Consider the following 13,979-nt stretch of genomic DNA (forward strand, 5'->3'; position numbering starts at 1 on the left):
TAGCCCTTGTGTACGTGCTCTTTTCCTGGTGTGGAGTAGAAGTTTCTGTTATAAGCCATTTCCTTCCGTGCACAGACGCCAACCTCCGCGCCACCACACCAACAGGAACGGACCACAGCAAAGGTAGTTTTATGAAGTGCAATTTATTCCATACATCACAACATTACGCGTTTCGGCTAGGTTACCCCAGCCTTGATCACATGACATGTCAGAAAACACCACGCCCTTAAATATCATAGTGACTGCTCTAGATCCTCCCATTGAAAATAAACAGTGAGAAAAGACCTAATCAAAAAGTACAAGTGCTCACACAATCGAATATAAAAAATTATCATAATCGTTAATATAACAATAAGACAATTTTATACTTTGAAATCTCCTACATTGGAATTAAAGAGAATTCAGGGCAAGTGCCCAAGCTCTATTTTAAAGGAGAAAATGTATGCAATTCATACTGCACCAAATATACTGGGAAAGAGCAGTCCACATAATAAATACACCCTGTGTGAAAAATAATGAAGCATTGCTAAATAGCCTAACTTCTATTAAAATAATTTAGAAACGGATGCCCATGTATAACATAAGTTGCAGCAGAAATAGAGAAACATGCGCTAGCCTGCTTACATAAATACCAAAAATCAAACAAAAGGTCAAAGAATCAGATATCTTCAGTTTGTACAGTAAACATATATACATAGGGAAATTGAAATAATCACAGTTGAATTATTATATTATTATATCCATCAATTCATAAGGTATATAGAACGGATTTACCCTCCTGCTAAAAGAATTCAATAGTGAAACTAGAGAACTAGTAAAACCATTAAATAGTTCCACAGTATAAAAGGTTTTTTCTAAAATCCATTGACTTTATAATAAATAAATATAAAAAGAACCTAAAATCCAATTTCATATATGTACACGTATCTGCAATAAAAACTAACAATCAAATCACCAATCATATTAGTGAACATAGCAGCATAAGAGAACGCAGTAGACAAAGATTCAAAAAATATTATCATCTAAGTATATATAACAAATTATTATATGTATGTACATCTAGATTCAGAAAAGACTAACCAACTATTTACAAGAAGTGAACCAGATCTTCCCCTGTGTTGAGTCCATTTGGTATTTTCGTATTGAGACGAATTATGTATTGACTCTCTAATTGGCGTACTTTTTTTCTCTCTATTTCCACCACGAATAGATTTGGGAACAGAGTCAATAACACAATATTTAAGATCCTCCAATTTATTCTGATGCACGAGTTTAAAATGGCGGGCAACCGGATAAGTAGGATCTGAGTTGACAATTGCCCGCAAGTGCTGGAGGATCCTATTAAAAACAGGGAGTTTTGTACTTCCAACATAGGCAAGTTGACAGGTGCACTCTAATATATAGACCGCATATTCTGTTTTGCAAGTGTAATAACCATTTATTCTACTTGGCATGTTAGAAAAGGGGTCAATAAAATATTGTCTATTGACTCCAAATTTGCATGCCCTGCAAGAAGTACACTTTACAAAACCTTTCCTATCTGTCAACCAATTTTTCTGAGTGGTCACTTCTGGACTCGTTTTCACAAGAGCATCCCTCATTGAGGGTGCTCTTCTGAATGTAATAGTGGGTTGGTTTTGCAGCTCGGGAGATAGTGTGATATCAGTTTGTAAGATGGGCCAATGCTTACTCACAATTTTTCTAATTGCCTGATCCTGACTACTGAAGGTAGTGATCAATCTCACTGTGGGTTTTGCAATAGTATTTACCATGGCCTCATCTATTACCACATTGTCATTTAAAAGATTACATTTCTTTAATTTTTCGAGGGCAGTTAGTAAATCCCTTTGATTATATCCTCGAGCTATGAATCTTTCCTTAGATTCCTCTAGACAAGTCTCAAGATCTTCTTTCCTGCTGCAAATTCTTTGAATATGAAGGAATACTCCTGATAAGGTGTTTTGGGTGAGCACTGCTAGCATGGAGGATGGAGTTCCCCGCTGTACATTTTCGATGTAATTTGGTACAAACGGTCTTGTTATCCACAAACATCTCCACGTCCAAAAACTCTACCTTTCTGTCGCTAATTTGCATAGTGTATTCCAAATTAAGACAATTAATATTGAGTTTGTTGACGAACTCAAGTGCTGACTCCTTTGTGCCCTTCCATATGACGAATACGTCGTCAATGAACCTCCACCATTTGATGACATGTTCAGAAACGTCATTCGAGTGAGTCTGCATGAGGACGTGCTTCTCCCACCAACCAACGTGCAAGCACGCGTAGCTGGGAGAGAAGCCCGCCCCCATCGCAACTCCACGGAGTTGATGGTAAAGTTCCTTATTAAAAATAAAGAAATTATTCGTAAGGCACAATTCAGTCATACGGAGCAACATTTTATTATGTTCATTGTAGCAGATGTTTCTGTCAGACAAAAAGTACTCAATGGCATTTAAACCATCCTTATGGTTTATGCTAGTGTATAGGGAACAGATGTCCATCACTAATAAATGATAGCCATCCTCCCATGTAACTTCTTTAAGTTTCTCTAAAAAGTGGCTTGTATGTCTAATGAATGAAGGCAAGTTTGTGACATAATCATGGAGGAAAAAGTCTATGTATTTTGACATAGATTCAAGCAGGCTACCTTGAGCAGAAATAATTGAACGTCCTGGTACTGGGGAAACCTGCTTATGTATCTTGGGGAGTAAATATAGGGTTGGAGTAATGGGGTAATCCGTTCTTAAAAAATTATATTCATCCTTGTCTATTAGACATTCTCTCTTCCACTGTGATAATTCCTTAAATATCTGATCTTTAACCTTTAATAAAGTAGGAAAAGCTACCTGCTTGTAACACGAAGTATCACTAAGCTGTTTATTTGCTTCCTCAAGATATGCATCACGGGGCCAGAGAACAATATTCCCGCATTTATCGGCCTTGTTAATTACAATATTCTTTTTTTTAGACAATTTGACGATCAGGTGGGAATATTGTTGATCTCTATAATGTCCCTTCTTGTTTGCAGAGATGCATTTTTTATGGAGGGTTTTTAAATCATTGATAACACAATCCCCAAAAATGTCTATGGCATCTCTAGCCATAATAGGCATAAATGTAGATGGTGAACGAAAAGGAGTCAGGGCAGCACTAGAACTCGAAATACCCATACTCAACAAATCATCCTGTGTACTAAGAACAGCATCCTCATTCAAATCAGCCAAAACATTTGCTGTCCACAGCGAACTAACATCCGCGACCTGAAATAAAGAACTTGGTTTGTTAGCTGCAGTGATGGATGTAGCTTTTGAGTTAGCTTTCTTTAGTTTATGGAACTGAACTAATTGTAACTTTCTCATAAATTTGAAAATGTCAATACGAGATTGAACATATTTAAAATTGCTTTTTGGACAGAAAGAAAGTCCCAAAGACAAAAGTTGAAGTTCTGCAATATTTAATTCAAGTTCTGTCATATTAATAACAGTATTCGCTGTGGATGCAATTGCCGCTTGTGACTGACTTTTCAGAGTTGCTAAGTCCTTTTGTTGAAGCCTCCACGCCTTCCTCCTCTCTTTGCGCTGTTGGTTGCGCCTCCGACATTTTGGGGTTGCGTTTGGGGCATTCTCTGGGGTACTCTCGGTCTCAGGGTTTGACGGCGGTCTTCTACCATAAACCCCAATTCTTCCGAGGGAGTGAAACTTTGGGGTTCACTTTGGTGTGTGTATATACACACACACACACACACCCACACATACACACACACATGCATATATCTGTTCACCTAACTATAACTTCTTTTTGACCATTCTTTTTCTACTTCTTTTTATAGAAGGTAAAATATTATTACCATACCTACCTTTTGCATCACTTTAACCTTTGTTATTTTCAGTGAATTTCTAGGTTTTTTAAAAATGTAAAGTAATATTTTACTACCATATGCAATACCATCCCCTCGCAGGCTGCCAACTCCACGCTATGCATGGCCTTCCGCCCAAACCGCTGGTGGTGCCAAACTACTGCGGCACCTGGAGCCTAAATCTCTGCAGGCGCACATGGCTGAGTATGTTTTGTTACAATATAAAGGGTGTCATTTTAAGTAAGGCAGATCTATCAACTTTGTCAAAGTGGCAGAACACCACAATATAAAAGGTGGGCCTATCAGCATTATGAAGGGGTCAGGATATCAACATATATAAAGCACACATATGGTCTTTGCCAAAACAAATCACCAAAAGATATGATCAAATGTATATTTCACTCATTCACACAGTGCACAGAGCTACAGCTATGAGTGCTTTAAATAGATGTGGTAGGCTCTTGTCAGGTCATGGACTTAAGGACCCAGGAGACTCACTGTATTTGTTAATGTTGGTGAGTGGCTACTGCACTCACTGCATCCCCCCTCACCCCCCCTCCCAGGCATTAAAACATGCTTTGTGATGCCCCTGCTGCTTCTAGGGGTCCAACCAGACTAAAGAAAATCAGTAAAAAGGCATTTCAAGGCATTAAGGGACGCTCCATGCTGAAACATTGTATATCAACTGAGGGGCTCCTGCCACTCATTTATTAACCTTTTACTATTTTATTTTATTTTATTTTATAGTATCCCATCCCATGTGTGGCAGAGCCAGCATTACTTCCACCTGGTAGGAGCAGCTTATTTTTTGCTCCTACTAGGAGGCAGCAATTCTGTTTTTCCCTGCCCACTAGAGCATGAGCAGGAAGAAACTCTTGTGATCCCACCCAGCGGGAGCATCTTTCTACTCTCAGTGGGATGGAGCACATTACACTCCCTCGTGGGCAGGGAAACCACTGTGTCCTGGAGGTTAGGTCCCCAGGACACCACTACTTAGCTGGCTCTGACTGAGGAATGGGTTACATGGGCGATAAAATGGCTCATTAAGAGAGTGCGCACACACACGTGAAATGTCCTTTCACATTAAGATGCGACCCAGGGGGATTGGGTCGCTGGCGCCTGACAAAGGTTTGGCGAGGGGGGCAGTACGACAGAAACTATTATCCAACCCATTGCCAAAATGTAAATGGTAGGAGACTATGCCACTACAGAGCTGGCATGCCTCTTCTATGAGTGTAGGAATAAGAATGGTTAGAAGCAGCTTTCATACTGATTACAGTAAGAACTGGTGAATTCCAAAAAGTAGTAAATCTGCACCAACATGTAGAAGTAAGTATGTGAGTGTGAATGTACTACTTTGTTATGAATATAGCCCACAGTTTGAGAATACCTACACTCTTCTATTATTGTGGGTGTTCCCAAACATTCAAGGCAAGCCACACTTTGAAATGGCCATTGTCTTACCACTTTACTGGACGTATGGCCTTGGATGCTTCTGCACTCATGGTGGAGATCTCCACCCCCACGTGAATGAGCTTGTGCCACCCAGGAATGCCTATGATAATTACTGATACATGTAAAAAATTAAAAAGGTACATTTGGTCACATATTTAATTTACAACCAAATGTCGTTACAGGCCCCAAACCTTCAAATTTGTGTGTAAATACTTTTAAATAAGAATTGCATCAGGTCATTGTTTATTAGACATATTTCTAAACCTGACATTCCAATTTAATGAGGTTCATACTTTCAGATTACCTTGTTTTACTTAGCTTAAGCCTCCAGAAGATGGCTCATATTCAATTATAATGTCTAGGTTTAGTGTGTTAATAGCAATAGAACCCTACATCTATACTACTATTATAAAGAGAGAACTTGCACCTTTTGGCAAGGTAAACTCGGGAACCACAGCGCCAATCCACACACCCAATACATTGTTGTAAACCACAGGGTGTGTAGATGGACATAGGCTGCAAAAAATAAAAATTAAACATAAATTAAAAAAATAAAGTTTTTAAAAAAAGTAGTCCCCTAAAACAAGCGCCGGCCGCAACGTAGCGCTGACTGCGACCTACACCTGCGTGATGACGCGCTGGGAGGAGCGGGGACGAGGGCCGACGTGAGGCGAGGAGTGACGAGTGGCGCGGTGGCTCAGGTAAGGTGAGGCGGGAGGCGGGAGGCGGTCCGCCGTCCGGGCAAGGCAATGTCGGGGCGGGCGGGGGCCCGGGAGTGGGGGACGGAGTTTTGCTGATGTAAGGCGTGAGGCGGGCGGGAGGGCGGAAGGCCCGGCCGGGACTAAAGAAATCCTCAAAATGCAGCCCCCAGCCCCCTTCTGCCCCCGGGCAATGCTGGGGCGGGCTGGAGGCGGCAAGGAGGCAGGCAGGCGGGCAGCGGTGCAACCGATGTCGGGCGGGTGGGGGGCCCGGCCAGGACTACACAAACACTCAAAATGCAGCCCCCAGACCCCTTCTGCCCCCGGGCAACGCCGGGGCGGGCTGCTAGTTTATATTATAAAAATAAGACCGCCTCCCTGAAGCGCTCTGACCCAGCTCTTTTTCCGGGGTGGGTACTCTGTTAGGGGCAAAGTGGGCATCAGATGCATGATCACTGTTGAGCTGAAGAAGCAGGTGCAGGTAGATAAACTGGTTAGAACTGCGCCAGTCACCTGAGAACCTTCCAGAGCAGCAGTAACACTTCCTCCTTCACAGTGAGGGCTTCAAGGTGGCGGCCGCGATGGCGCACACTGGTTGATTACACAGAGACAGTCCTGCGATTGGGTCTTCACCTATTGAATAATATAGAGTTGCAGAGATTGGGCACCAAGAGTTTGCGGTTTATCTTGTGAGTTATACTCAAAGGAATCAGTGCCACTGAGGAAGTGACCTCTCCTGTTTACCAGTTTTATTTTGTGGCTTTATCTTGGTGCAAATATTGAGTGCCATTATTTATGGTCAATACTTTTTCCAAAGATTGCTTTCTATTTACAGCTTCTGTTATTAAATAAACAAGTATTACACTTCTGTGCCTTGGCACCAAGGTAATGCATCAACATGACTCTTGTGAATTAATATGATAGCATATACTATTAAGGTTTTTTGGACTTCCAGACCACCTCTGGAATTCATTTTGCCTCCAGAGTACTATGATTAACATAACATAAAATGTGCATTTGTAATTAAGCATAGACTTCCTACACAGCCTTCTTTTGGCATTGGGTACCACTCAAGTTCAACATATATTATTGTGCATGGATAACAGTGAATAACGAGGATGTTCTAAACTGAGGGGTTCTGAGTGATAACAAAGAAATAACCAGAGCAAACCTCGAGTTGGCTATGACGCAGTGCTTAATTTGATCCTGAGGTTTCCGCACCGGCACTCAGTTGTCAACACCGGCGCTTGTGATGGTCTGGCACAATGTGGCGCTGTCTGGGTAATTTTTAGATGACCACAACAACAGTTAATTATTATTTCCATATACATTAAAAATGACTATTACCTGCCACTCAAGCCATTGTTTTACCTTTGGGGGCGGAAATAGTCCAAATTGTCACACTTGTAGGAGTGCGATGGTTAGTAGTTGTGTTGTTACTATTATTGGCAGCATGGCAGGGGCAATGTGTGGTGCAAGCTGCAGTAGCCTCCTCAGGAAATCCCAGGCAATTATTTTTTCATAAATTAAGCACTGCAGTGTTGTCACTCATAGCACCAAGGTGAAAACCATCCGTTATTCGCTGTAAGCCATGTACAATTTTATGTTATGTGTAGCCCACTCAAATTGTCTGCCCCTTCTTTAAAAATCTATGCAGGGATCGAAGAGTCATGCACAACATGCCCTGATCTGCCTCAGCCCCCTTCCCTGTGCGACAGCTGGTGTCCTGCCACACACCCTCTGGCCATCACACCATTACTCTCCCCTAACAAAATAATCTGGCATCATGCCATAACAGCCTCAAATAGTACCCTTGGCATTACCCTCCAATATATTTAAACACCATACTTGGTCTCCTGCCATCCAGTTTCACCACAATCCAAATTTACCACCCTCTCCCTCCTCAAGTCTGAACAATAAAAATGTGTCCGGCCAACTCCCACATCACCCTCTCTTCATCGCCTCACACCTAAATATATAAAATATTATTTGGGCTGTGTTATGTAAAGGAAGCACTGACCTGGTCTGTGCCAAGGTGCACCTTTAACTGGGTTTAGTGTGTGTAGACGTGGTCAGTGCACCATGGTATCATCGGTGTGCTGCCTCCAGGGAAGCTATGAAATTCTGTCTGCCTGGTGACACCACATTCGTGAATGGCAGACTGGCCGTTCAAAGCAGCAAGTCCATCTTTCATTTTGCAGCAGGCAATGTGGCTTGCCTTTCAAACGGATACAAAGATGCCTCTGCAGGTGGGAGCAAAGATGTTACTATACCTGACTGCAGAGGGGATTTCTAGGGGGTATAGAGGGACCCCTTTTGGAGGTCATCCTTGGGGCTGCACTGACTGTGCACCACCTCTTTGTGGCACACTTTTAGTGGGCCTTCTTATCTGCTCCTTTGCCTCTGCACCCATGTGTGTACCCATGTGTGTAATACAACACAGGCAGAAAGGCAAAATGTTCCTTCATATGAACGAGGGACATGACCCCATGCAAATGAGAAAATACCCCATTACCTAGTCCTAGACCAATTTCATTACAAGACAGGAGGCTAACATTATGCATTAATCCTTTAATGCAGCTCACAAACACAGCCGCTACATCACAAAGGTAAGAATAAGAATTAGATGACATCATAGTATCCATAAAGGCCAGGTGCCAAGGGAGATCAGCCTCTTTTGAATGCGGCTCTCAAACAGATAAGTTGTCTTGCTTCCCAACTACTCTTTTTAGACTTTACATTGTCAAGCTAAAATAGCATATTTAGATCTTAAGCTGTGTATATGATAAGCTAAATGATAAGTGATAAGCTGTGTATATGACAAGCTCTGTAATATATTGTTATCTTAGAGATAAACTGTGTAATATACTATTATCTTGAAGACTGCGTGAGCGCCTTTATCTGTTATCTTGAACACTGTGTGAACGCTTTTATCCCTACTCGGTTACCTTTCGCCGTGACTTCCAATCTATGGTTGTCTCTTCTTCCGTCTTTAGGACACTCTCACGCTTTCTCCTGCTGTCCTGCCACGTCCGCCCTCACGCTTTCTCGCTTTCTCGCACTGTCCCCGCTTTTACTCGAATTTCTAACCTAAAATGCCCGCTATGCTGACTCCTCGCGCTCGCGCTCAGGCACTTGCTCTGAAGCGACGAACGACTGAGGAATGACCCTCGGCAACAGTAGCGCAGCGCGCCCCGCCTCCTAAGGGTCTTTCCTCTTTCCCTCGAGCCCTCTGCAGCTCGAGCGCGTCGGTTTCCCTGTTGCGCTCTACACAACACGGGGATCAACTGGCTAAACACCATTGAGTGGCAAACGGGGCATTTCTAGACGTTTAAAACCATTGAGTGGCAAACGGGGCATTATTTAGCTTTTATCTTTACTTTGGACTCATATATGTATATAAAAAAAAAAGGGGAAAAGAAGCTAGTTAACTTTGTGCATACTATATTATCACCTGCTTTACTCTAACATGTCTGATATGGAGAGTGAAGACGCTACAGCTTCTTCCCCTTCTCACAATAGTGACGCTTTCAAAAACTTTTTAAAAAAAGAAATGAGAGCATGCATGCTCGATACTTTTAACGAGGTAATGTCTCGTAAAAGGACACTCTGTGACCCTGAGCAACACCCTAACAACCCTACAAAACTTAAAGCACCTAGGAAAACCAAGCACACTATGGATAGTTGTGCGGGGAACTTTGGAGGTCCAAGCACCTCTCTGGATTTGGGAAGCCTTAGCGCTCCAAGAGGCATTGGTGCCCCTCGCGGCACAACTAGGTTGGGTACCCCTGGCGGTACAACTTTGGAAGGTGTCCTAAGCGGCACAAGTGGTGATGGTGCTAGTGCTCATTCTGATACTTACTCTGACCTAGAGGAGACTTTCGGGGAACCCTACGACGAGTTTGTTTTCGACCCTAAAGATTACCTTGACTCTGACCCCAACTCTTTTTCCGAGTTTGACCCCTCTCCCTCCTCCAAGGATGCCATCCTTGACCCCCTAGGAGGAGAGATGTTTTCTCCCGTGAACATCTCACCCCCTAATAGCTCTAAGTGGTCCCCCCAGGAACATGTCAGCAAGTTTATAACCAAATGGCTAAGAAACTCCTTGGAAACTGATGCAAGGAACATTATGCGAGCTGAGTGCCCAAGACCATCTATTGGGGATAAGGTCTGCCAGACCCCTAACCTTGACCCAGACCTTATTAAATTCCTTTTCAAACTGGGATAAGACCCTAGAAAAGGGCTCGAAAGAGCATTTAAATCCTGCCAGGACCGTCTTCTAGACATGCTAGGCCCTCTCACCAAAATCCTTGATCTCGCTGAGGAATCCTATATTTCAGATACTCCCCTCGACACTGCACTCATCAGGGGTTGGAGCCAGAGAGCTATCGTTCTCTTAGGGAACGCCAATTAAAGCCTTAACATGGAAAGGAGGAAAACTGTCTTAAACAGAATTAACCCCAAACTCGGGGACCTTGCTGACAAGGAGCCTTCTTCCGAGCCCCAAGGCCTACTTTTCGGGCAAGACATGATTAAGTCTATTGGCAGATATGTTGCGACTTTTACGGCTCTTGATAGGGCTCAAAGCAACCTAAAAAAAGTCTTCCCTTCTAATGTTTTTGGTCAGGCCGGAAGAAGGGGCCGTTCTTCCGGCCGTGCCAACTTCCGGCCCTATAACTCCGGCAGAGGAAGAGGTGGTGCAGGAAGAGGATACTACCCCTCTAACAAACAGTTCTACCCCCAACGAGGAGGTCGTGGTTCCCGAGGCAGAGGCTTCTCCTCCCGTGGAGCACCTAATACCAACAGGTTTGTCCTGAAGCATCAATCTCTCTCCCTATGAGAATTAGCCAGACTCTTGGGTCTTCTTTCTTCTTCGATCCAAGCCATCTTTCCGGGTCCCCTAAACTATCGTGCTCTCCAGAGGGTGAAAGCCCGAGCCCTTCGTTCCGGTCTCTGGTATGGGGACATGATCTCTCTGGACCAACCAGGGAGACTGGAACTCTCTTGGTGGCTGGACAATTTGGATGCATGGAATGGAAGGGCTATCTTCGGTTCCACCCCAGACTTTGTCTTGGAATCAGACGCCAGTCTGCACGGCTGGGGTGCTCGCCTCCTCGACCAAGACACCGGTGGAGTTTGGACCCTTTCGGAGTCCTCTCACCATATAAATTTCTTAGAGCTGACCGCTGGGCTCTATGCCATGATGAGTTTCAGACACTCTCTTCAAGGCAGATCTGTCCTTCTAAAAATGGACAACGTTTCTGCGGTCTCTTACATCAACCGTCTCGGTGGCACGAGGTCCGCAGACCTTTCGGATCTGGCCAAGAAATTATGAATGTTCTGTCTAGAACACAAAATTTCATTGAGAGCAGAATACCTTCCAGGGAAATCCAATCTTTCAGCGGACTGGAACTCGAGGTTCCTTCAAGATTTCAGCGACTGGAAACTCGATGCGACGATCTGCAATTCCCTGAACACTCTTTGGGGTCCCTTCAACGTGGACCTTTTCGCAAGCTGATTGACCTTCCAACTCCCCCAGTATTTCAGCTGGATGCCAGACCCGGGTGCTCTAGCTGTGAACGCTTTCCTCCAGCCTTGGGCTCCCCTTCGCCCTTACGCCTTTCCCCCTTTTGCAATGATTCAGAGGGTTCTTCAGAAAGCGAGACAAGAACAATGCTCCCTTGTCCTGATAACTCCTTTCTGGCCGTCTCAAGCCTGGTTCCCCACTGCTCTGGAACTTTCTTGCGACGTTCCCTTCCTGATTCCCGCAACTCAGGGCCTCCTCCTAAACGCAGACGGAGAGGATCATCACCTGGTTCTTTCAGGGAGTTTGAACCTTCTTGCCTGGAAAGTGTCAGGCAATCTCACCAATTGTCTGGACTTTCGTTGTCTGCTCTCACTCTCCTCGGAGAGTCATGGGCACCTGGAACCCATTACAGATACAATAACATCTGGAAGAAATTGTCTAGTTGGTGCTTGGAGAGGAACTTGGATCCCGTGGAGGCTCCTATAGTCTGTATTGTTAATTTCCTTGTTGAAATCTATGATAATGGTCTCTCCTATAGATCAATTAATTGTTTTAGATCTGCAATTTCAGCCGGCCATGCTCTCGTCAATGGTAAAACGGTAGGTAAAAACGTCATTATCTGTAGAATTCTTAAAAGTATTCGTCTTAAGAGACCCCCTCGTCCTAGATATCAATCCGTTTGGGATGTTAAACTTTTACTTGATCTTTTTTGTTCATGGCCTAACAATTCTCTCCTTAACAGGAAATGTCTCTCAATTAAGCTTGCCTCTCTTTTATGTCTAGTTTCTTTTCGCAGAGTTTCCGATGTCAAAGCTCTGGACATCTCTAATAGATGTTACGACATGTTTGGTGTTAAGTTTGAAATATTTAGAAGAACCAAAACCATGTCTGATTCTATCTTTTACCCTCGTTTTGATTCCCATCCAAAACTATGTGTTGTTGATTGCATGAAGGAATACGATTCCAGAATGTCTAACCTTCGTCCTCCTGGTGCAAATCAACTTTTACTTTCTTATGTTAGTCCCTTTAAACCCATCTCATCCTGCTCTATCGCTAGGTGGGTTAAGATTGCTATGAACCTTGCTGGTATTGACCTGTCTAAGTTCCAAGCTCACTCTCTCAGGAGTGCTATGGCCAGCAAGTCATTCTGGTCGGGTGGTAAGTTGGATGCTATCCTTAAGTCCGCTGATTGGTCTAATGCCTTTACTTTTGCTCATCATTATTGTAAACCAATTGAACATGTCTCTGATGCAGTCATTCAAGGCTACCAACATGCATAATGTAGCCTCCTGTCTTGTAATGAAATTGCGATTCTCCTATTAACATGACGAGAGAATCTGGATTTCATTAAAGACACAGAGGCTAACATTATCCCTCCCTTCCCTCCCTGAGGGTAATTCTGAATTGTTTTTTAATCTGGTTTACAATTTATGCTTTCTTACTCTGATGTTCCTGTTCATGCTTCTTATGAAGACCCTTTTTGTCCTTCTCGTTGATTTACTCCTTTTTTCCATTTCAGATAATTCTAATTGATGTTTCTACATGGAATTCGAGATGGTCTCCATTTCTTCATTCAAGTTCAAGTTTTACTCCTGTGTTTCAACTTCTCCTGGCACTCGAGCCATTTTAAAAGAGGCTGATCTCCCTTGGCACCTGGCCTTTATGGATACTTTGATGTCATCTAATTCTTATTCTTACCTTTGTGATGTAGCGGCTGTGTTTGTGAGCTGCATTAAAGGATTAATGCATAATGTTAGCCTCCGTGTCTTTAATGAAATCCAGATTCTCTCGTCATGTTAATAGGAGAATCGCAATTCGTATGAAAAAAGGGTATACACAAGTGTCTTCAGCCCCTTCTGTAATACCCAAATTACTATGAAGCACAGAAAGCGGGCGCACCTGCCAATTCTGACCTGGGGCCCTTTGTATTATAGGGCCTCTGGTCTCCCTGAATCCACCCTCACCATGCTCCATTGGAGCAGACAGCCAGTGCCACATTGACAGGCCAGGATACAACTTTGTCAGAGCCGCCTGGAATTCCTTTATGATGAAGCGGTAGTCGGAAACAAGTTTTGTTTACCACTGTTACTAAGTCAAAGCAGGGAATAGCCAGATTTTGAATTTGGTATTCATGCTAGTGGCTCTCTATGACAGTGATATATAGCATGTAGAATTATAGATGTGTAACTTCAACAGGGCTGACCCCTGTTCCCCTAATATTTAATATTGCAATGGACACCATCTACAAGAAAAACGTATGCACAGTGGCTGCCCTGGCCCATTACTTCTCTCTATGTATGCGGACAATATACTATTATTTATTCATTACCCCGTAGACAACCTGGCCCCTCTTGTATGAGAAATTACCAAGTTTGGCGGCCTCTCTGGCATACATATTAATTGGGTGAAATCAAAGTTATTTCCTTTTACAGAAACCACAAA

Source organism: Lissotriton vulgaris, chromosome 8, assembly GCF_964263255.1.
Source record: "Lissotriton vulgaris chromosome 8, aLisVul1.2, whole genome shotgun sequence".
In the NCBI taxonomy this organism is placed as follows: domain Eukaryota; kingdom Metazoa; phylum Chordata; class Amphibia; order Caudata; family Salamandridae; genus Lissotriton; species Lissotriton vulgaris.